At 51.4% G+C, this 8,481-nt stretch overlaps 1 long non-coding RNA gene and 1 pseudogene across 1 annotated transcript; one reads left to right on the top strand and one right to left on the bottom strand.

Moving 5' to 3' along the window:
- The first annotated feature begins 2,114 nt into the window (after positions 1-2,114).
- LOC136373045 (olfactory receptor 6M1-like) lies at positions 2,115-3,725 on the top strand (annotated as a pseudogene).
- Positions 2,188-7,411, bottom strand: LOC136373052 (uncharacterized). The gene is made up of 3 exons (XR_010745577.1): positions 7,287-7,411; positions 3,390-3,473; positions 2,188-2,258 (listed from the first exon to the last, which is right to left on the bottom strand). It is a non-coding gene; the product is annotated as an uncharacterized lncRNA (long non-coding RNA).
- Positions 7,412-8,481: the final 1,070 nt, after the last annotated feature.

Raw genomic sequence — 8,481 nt, 5'->3', positions numbered from 1 at the left:
GCTGAATTCTCTGTCCCTGTCCTGGATCTCTGTTGCAGATGGAAGCTGCTGGTGCCATTGTCAGTTTAACCCGTTTTGATGCAAACACATGTTCTCAGGTGGGTTAATCAGGTGTTGCTCAGTGTTTATGCAAAGTTTTGTGTTCCTCATGGAGTCAATGGTCCATTGTAACACTACTGATCCAAGAAGACCATGGTGACTGTAAAGAACTTTGTGGCACTGTGGATCCACAGAGACCATAGTGATGCTATGGAACCTCACAGAACAAGGGGCCTTAATGACAATGTGGGGCCCCATGGAAACAAATATTCATTGTGACACAGTGAGACCACTTGTAACAATTGTCCATTGTGATACTGCAGATCCCAGAGACCATGGCGACACTATGGAAGTTCATGGAACCAAGGGGCTGTTGGGACACACCAAGGCCTCGTGGAACCAAGGAGAGCATTGTAGCAGGGCAGAACCAAGGAGGCCCTTTTGACAGTACAGACCCTAATGGAACTAAGAGTCCATTGTTATACAGCAGGGCTTCATGGAACCAAGGAGCCACTGTGAGTCTGTGGGGCATAATGGAATCAAGAATGCCATTGATACTGAAAGCTGCTGGATAGAAACCTTCTTACACAGTTTTAAGCAGTTGAAATTAGGTATTCTTTATTACATACAGCATGGTGGTCACTTGGGTGATCCTTCATCCATCTCAGTGCACTGAGATTTAAATGAAGAGAGCTTTTATCAGACACACTGATTACATACTCACGAGCTACTCCCACTTGCTTTATTTGACATGGTTGTACCCCTTATCAGAAGTCCTTATGTGATTCTTTGGGGTCTGTCTCCAACACCTGGTGTCCTTTTCAGGTGGCTATTTCTTGACTCCTGCTTTTGAGTAAGGGCAATATCATTGTTTTGTATAATTTCTGCTTTGTCAGCCTTGCAGAGCTGAGCTGGCATCCTGCTTGTGTTTTGTGTGAATTATGTGTTTCTCCAAGGTTGTGTTGTTCTGTTCTACTGTCCTCATCAAGTCCCCCCTTTCCCTGAGACTCAGTTCCTTATGGGAATTGGTCTCTCAAACTCTCTTTCATTTTATAGCGTAGGGCACTATAACAGTGAATCTTGATGCAAGCTCAATCCATACAGCAATTACTGTGGTGACCATTATAAACAGATGTTTTAACCAAGTCCAGCAGGGGAACCATGAAGGAAGTTTGGTCCAGGTTTCTTCAAATCCCCAGGAGGTTTCCTCTTGAGTTGGGCATTGTAAAAATTTTAAACTACAATACTTTGTCCCAAAGTCAGTTCTTGAGCTTCCTGGGTCAGGAGAAGAGCAGCTGCTGCTGCCCTCCGACAGCCCAGACAGCCCTGGCTGACACTGTCTGGTTGCTGTGAAAAGTTGGCCCCAGCCCTGCTGCAGTCCCCAGGAACTGTGACAGCACCGCCAGTGCTGGGTTTTGTCTCTCCCAGGGAAACAGATCAAACGGGTCCAGGGGGTCTGGGAGCCCCAAAGCAGGGCCTACAGGAGGGCTCCCTGAGGCTGTGAAAAGGCAGCCCAAGAATCACCAGTCCAGACTGTAAAGCCCTTCTGGGCTGCCTTCAGGAGCTCACAGAGAGGCTTTACCAGCAGCCCATAACTGCTGATCCACAGCCAACACCATCCTCCCACCCTGAGAAATGCCTGCTACTCTCTCACCCTTCCTGGCTGTGGGAAGTGGCAAATTGCTTCTTTTCCTTCCTGGGCCAACCTCCTTTGTCCCTGGAGGATTTCAAATTCCAGGCAGGGTTCTGTGGTCTGGACTATTTGTAGTAGGGGTTTGCAGTAGGTCTGAGTGAGCTGGCAATTTCCCAGGAATGGGGTAAATAGCCAACAGCCTCTTTAGAATTCTCTCTTCTGGTGAAAGAATTCTTTGGGAGTGTTTGGAAAAGGTAGACAGAAGACAACAAAATCCCTAAGGATTCTACCTGAAATGGGAAACAGAACAATCAGGGAGTGAGGATTGTTTCACGCACAATCTCTGTGCTGTATAGCAAGACTGCAGGAAAAGAAAGAAAGCAGAGAAGGAAGGATAGAGATGTTTTTCCACACTGTGAAATTATCACCCTTGTTTTTTGCCATGTTCTTGTCTCAGCAGGATGAGCTGGAATTCATCATGGGAACAGAAAATGAAACAGCCGTTACTGAGTTCATCCTAGAGGGTTTCCCAGAGCTTGATCCAAGGCTGCAGCTGTTTTTCTCTCGGGTCCTTCTGCTCATGTACCTAAAAACAGTGATGGGGAATGCAACCATCATTCTCCTCCTGTGTGTGGATCGCCACCTGCAAACCCCCATGGACTTTTTCATCAGGAACCTGGCCTGAAATGAATAAAATGTAAGAAACTCCCATTTTTGACACAGTCTGTCATTTGTTAAGGAAGTTATGCTGTTTGTACCAAAATTTGTACCCTCAAAACCTTATTCCAAGTTGTACACTCCCCCCCAAAACCTCAGGTTCCCTTCTCCTTCCGTCGGGGTAGGCTGTCACTGTTCCCCGCCGGCTCCTCAAACTGCCGGCCCCGCCTAATAGGAAAATCCAAGGACTTCCATGGTGCTCTGCTCCAAACCGAAGTGCAGTTACTGGCAAAAGGACCCAAAAGCTGCGACCGAGCACAAAATCCAGATAAAAGGGAGACACTACAACACCGAGAAGACCCTCAGCTACCTAGGGACTGATTCTGCTTCTGCCCCCTCGCCATGACCACAAAAAGACTGAGCAAAGGTGATACCCCTAGACCACACGAGCCCAGTGAGTTCCTGGGGACTCCTGCGAGGCTGGAATTCCCGACTCTGCGGCGAGAGCAGCAGATTCGTCTGGCACCTCCTCCTCAGCGGCGGCCCGAGTGGGAGCGGCGATGGTGCAGGCGACGCCTCGAGTTCCCCCTTGAAAGAGCTGACTAATAAAGGCGTTTCAAAGGAGCAGGTCTCCTGGCCCATTTTTAACATGGCCTTCCTGGAAATCTGGTTTACATCCTCCACAAACATGTGAGGATTTGTGATGCTGAGTTCTGGTCAGAACACTCTCTCACTGAGCAGCTACTTTGCCTAAACTATTCCTATTTTGCCCTGGGCTGCACAGAGTTTGTCCTGCTCACTGTCATGTCCTTTCACTGCTATGCTGCCATCTGCCACCCTTTGCTCTACGCTGCCATCAGGAAGCCTCAGCTCTGTGTTCACCTGGGTGTTGCTGCTTGGGTCCTCAGCTTTGCCCTGCTGAGCTACAGGCTGCTCTTCCTCTCTGAGCTGTCTTTCTGTGGCTCCAAGATCCCCCATTTCCTCTGTGACAACTCCCCCTTGTTCAAACTGTCCTGCTCTGACACCAGCCTGCTTTGGAAGATAGACTCTGTCTTCTTACCATGTGTCAAGGTGGGTTCCTTGTGTTTGACTCTGGCTTTTGACATCTGCATCCTGTTCTGTGTTCTGCATCTTCCAGCAGTCTCTGGGAGGAAGGAAGCTTTGACTATGTGTTCTTCCCATCCCCTTATCCATTGCCTGTGGGAACTGCGTTGCTCTCTACACGTGTCCTGCAGAAGATGTTTCCTTGAGGACCAACAGAACTGGAGCTCTGCTAAACACAGTCCTGTACCTATTCTTAAATCCATTCATCTGCAGCCTTGGGAACAAATCTGTGATGCTGGCCCTGAATGAATCCATTGCCAGGCCAAGAACAAGAACTAAGATTTTCCCCTAACCATGGCGCATTTCTGGAAAGCCATCCATCAATCTGGGATCACCTGTTACACAAAACCAGTGCCTGTGTGTGCAGCCTCCAAACACGGCTGCCTCAGGAGATTGATGCTCCTGCTGGGTTGTGTCAGGTTAAGAGAGAAGAGACTCATCTGCACACCCAGGCAGGGCACCAACAATGGCAGCAGGACAAACTCAGTTCATTCTCTGCCCTGGCTGCTCCCGGGCCCATCTCTGGAGAGCCACCAGCTCATTAAGGGCCCATCTCCAAAACAGAGAAAAGCTCAGAGGAACAGTGGCAAATGACAATCCAAATTACAGCTCCTGAGCAATGGACACCTTGTCCCAGCTCCTTTCCTGGGACAGCCATCAGCCTTGGTGCCTGGGTTTGAAACCCCAAAGTCACTGAGAGGAGGTCACCATTTGGACTAAGGGGATTGGTGCCATGGTGTGTAGGACACATTATGGGATGGAGGGGAAGAGCAGTTTTGGATAGCACAGGACATGTGGGAAGGTGAGGGGAGGACCCCCACCACAGCAGTCTGTCCTGTGTTCTCATGAAACTTCAATTCTACCTCCTGTGTGAGCAAATCTCTGTTCTGCCTGAGCACAGAGCCCGGGGCTGTGAGGGCAGCAGCTGGAGGAGGGCACCAAACAGCCCCTCTGCCAATGGTGCCGGCCACGGAGTGACCGCAGGGACTGGACTGAAGGGTCTGGGGCTGTGGGGTGTGTCTGCTCTGCACCAGCACCTGCAATGGGGCTGTGGCCTCGGGGCTCAGATGTCCAAATGCCTCAGCTGCTGAGACTGGAATCCAGGGGAAGCTGCTGAGCACACGAGTGTCTGAGCACAGCTGCTGCAGGGATCCATGGACAGGTGTGACCATGGAATGGGACAGACTGGACCAGGATGGTCCCGTTGGGAATGATCTGCAGTTCAGGGCAGAATGATGGTCTGGTCCCACTGCCCGACCCCTCCAGGGCTGACCAGAAGTTCAAACAGTCCTTAAGGGCACTGTCCAAATGTCCTTCAACACTGACAGGCTTGGGGCATCAGCCACCTCTCCAGGGAGCCTGTTCAGTGTCTGACCACCCTCTCAGTAAAGAAACACTTTCTCCTGTGCAGTCTAAACCATCCCTGGTACAGCTTTGGACCATTCTCACACATTCCAGGCCAGGATATCAGGGAGAAGAGAAAGGGAAATGCAGGGCAGAGTCAGGGGGCAGCGATGGGAGTGTGCAGCCTGCAGGGACACAGCAGCAGCTGTGGGACAGTGCAGGACAAGCTGTGCTGGACATGGCCAAGGGCCCTCGTGGGGCTGGCAGTGCCCAGGGGAAGCAAAGCCTTGGTGCCCTGGGGCACAGCAGGGTCTGTGCCACCAAGGGCTGGGAGGGGACACCTTGTCCTGAGGCCCTGGGGCCTCCTGGCACAGCCCAGCAAGGCTGGGCACTGTCAGCCCCTTGTCCTGCCCTCAGCACCCCCCACATCCCAGTGGCCTCAGGGATCTGCTGGGACCAGTCCCTGGGGAGCCTTGGTCAGGAATGGCCCTGGGGGCTCCTCAGTGCTCCCAGGGACTGCAGGTTCTTCAAAGGACTTTGGCTTTTGCTTTTGCCTGGGAGTCTCTGAGGGGTTTGTGAAATCATGGCCTCCAATTATCTGCTTTAATTAGTCCCTTGACATTTTTTGTCAGTAACAACACTCAGTGGGGCTCAGTAATGCCTCAAAGTACTCAAGAGTCAGTAAAGTACTACTTTTTGACACTGAATCCTCTCTGAGAGGTTTGTGCTGTCATGGCCTCCAATTATCTGCTTTAATGAGTCCCTAGAGAGGCTTTGTACTGACACTCAGTGGGGCTCATTAATGCTTTGAGATACTCAAGACTTTTTAAGTTACTTTGGGTTTTCCTTTCCACACTGGGTCTCTGAGGGGCTTTTTGGCAATCCTGGCCTCCAATTCTCTCCTCCAAGGAGTCCATGAAGAGCCTGTGTTGGGGATGGATCTCAGTGGGACTCAGGAATGCTTTGAGACACTTTGGGTCTTTCCTCTGACTTGGACTCCTGGAAAGGTTTGTGCAATCTCCTCTCAGGCCCTGAGGGCTCAGCACCAAACACACCACGGGGCTCCTTGGGATCAAGCAAGTCCTGACAAACCATGGCTATGCCTTGATTTCCCTCTGGTCTGGTGCACTTCATCAGGAAGGTTTTCTACTGCAGTTATGGAGAAAGATTTCAAAGAGCTGCTAAGAAATACACACTCCTGTTATAAAGGGTGTTAAAAGTTTTGTTACTGTTCTCTTTAGAGCAGAGGTGATTGCAGCATTCAGGATTGATATTGATCCATGATCTCTCATTAAGGAGGTCTGGCCTGGTCAGAGAAGCTGTGCCTTGAGGTCTGAGCCAGTGTGGACAACCTTGCTCCACATTCCCCAAGCCCATTGTGTCTGTCCTCACTCACCTGGGACCTGCTTTGCTTGGACAGCTGCCTGCACTCAGGCCAAAAAGGGTTTTCTATTTTATGAAGCAATGTAAATCTCCGAGTTTTCCCCACTGAAAACAGACACGCTCCTCAAGTGTGCGCTAGCCCAAGGTGCCACCAAAACCTCTCCAGCCCTGCCCTGGGCCAGCTGTGAGGGTGGACCATCATCCCAACCTGCCCTGGGCCACTGCAGGGGGCTGTGGCCATGGACACTGCACTGAGCCCACGGCTGGGTTTGGGTGCCACGGCAACCATGAGCAGTTCAAGTGTCCTTGGAAACACTGGGGAGGACTGGGACATACTGGGGAACACTGGGAAACATGTGGGAGACACTGGGAGATACTGGAAGTGATACGGGGGGATACTGGGACAAACTGGGGACAATGGGAACAGCGTGGGGAAGACTGAGGATACTGGGGTGTGCTAAGGAAGATACTGGGGGGAACTGGAAGGGAATGGGAATGAAGTATTGGGAGGGACTGGGCTGTACTGGTGATGAAATGGGCTGTAAAGGGGGGGACTGAAGGGGTACTGGTATAGAACTGGGCTGTACTGGGGATGAACGGGGCAGTACTGCGAAGGAATGGAGGGGCAGAATGGGTTGTTCCCACCTCCGGACACTCCCATTGGCCGAGGCTCCAGCCCATCACCGCCCGCAGCCAATCAGCGCCAGGAAACCGAGGCTTCGGGGCGGTGCCTGGTGTCAACGCCATGTTTCTTTTTTGCCTACAACTCCCGTCATGCCCCGCGGCCCAATTACGCACCATTGCAGTCAGGACTACAATGCCCGTCATGCACCGCGCTTTAATAAACCCTGGTATCCGCCCTGCGTGTGTCTTTTAAGTGTCCCCCAGCGTCCCTAAGTGTCCCTCCAGCGTCCATTCGGAAGCCCCCAGAAGCGTCCCCGACTCCCCTGAATGCTCCCGACCCCACAGATGCCCGTTAAAGGCACTTCTGGGAATTCATCTCCAATCATCCCCCGTGGCCTCAGAGCTCCGCCTAACACAATCCCGCGCCTAAAACTCCCGCCGTGCCTCGCGCCCTAAAGCGCCCGGTTCTAGTTCCCACAGTCCCCCCCAAGTGCTCCCGAACCGTGTACGTTCCCCCTGAGGACCTCAAGTCGCGGCTTGGACGCCAAAGTGTTCTCCGAGTGCCTTCTCGGACCTCCAAAAGCTCCGTGCGAGCCGCTTCCGGGACTACAGCTCCCAGCATGCTCCGCGGCGACTTTGAGCTCTAATCCAGCGGTGACTCCACCTCCCATCATGCCCCGCGCCCCACCCAGAGCCATTGGAGAGGCGCTTCCAACTCCCGTGATGCTCCGCGGCCCCGTTACCCCGTGTTATACCCGCGCCTACAACTCCCATCATCCCCCGCGCCCCAGAGAGCCCCCTCAGAGCCCCCCAAGGGCCTGCCCGGACCCCGAATTGTCCGACAGGATCCCAAAGTGCCCCTCTAAGTGCTCCCCCGGCTCCCCCAGGTGTCCTCCCAGACCCTCAAGTCTCTCAAAATTCCCTTCTCCAAATGTGCCCCAGAAATGTCACCATGCACCTCAAAGTGGTCCCTTTTACCCTGTCTGAGAAAATGCTCAAAAATATGACAAAAGGACTAAAAAAGTCGGATACTTAGTGTAAAAAGGGAGATTCAATAGCTAATAGTAGGCAATTTAATAAAGAAGAGAATTGAGTTAATTAGAACTAATGACCAAAACCAGTTTTGGTTGCTAAAAATGTATAGATTTTTGAACGTAAATATAAAAATTAGCTAATAAAATGCAGAATAATATTAAAAATAACAAAATCATAATTTTAAAATCAAATTTCAATTATCAAGAAAACTAAAAAGAATTCTTTATATTTTGGGATGTCAGTCCCAGGTGAGTGATGTCAGAGGTGAGGTTGGCATGAGGAGTGAAATGAATGGAATTCAACAGACTCCCAATCAGGCACAGGGTGTTGTATGGTTTGATGTGTTGACAAGAAAGTTATGTTGTATGTTGTATTGTTTAGCATGTTGCTAAAAAGGTTATGTTGCCGGCCTCGGCTGTTTGTGCCCGGTTCGTGCCCTCGGGTTTTGTGTTTCTGTGTTCCGGGTTGTGCACTTCCTTCTCCCCGGGCCCCGGGTTCCCCTTTGCCTTCCGTCGGGTTGGGCCTCCGCTGCTCCCCGCCTGCTCAACACACTGCTGACCCCGCCTAATATGAAAATCAGAAAACCCCCATAATGTTCGGCTCCAAACGGAAGTCCAATTACCACCAGGAAGTCCCTAAAACGACGAGCCAACACAAAATCT

The sequence above is a fragment of the Sylvia atricapilla genome, chromosome 30, assembly GCF_009819655.1.
Source record: "Sylvia atricapilla isolate bSylAtr1 chromosome 30, bSylAtr1.pri, whole genome shotgun sequence".
Taxonomy (NCBI): domain Eukaryota; kingdom Metazoa; phylum Chordata; class Aves; order Passeriformes; family Sylviidae; genus Sylvia; species Sylvia atricapilla.
Note: the sequence above shows the minus strand (reverse complement) of the source record. Positions and strands in the feature narration are given on the sequence as shown.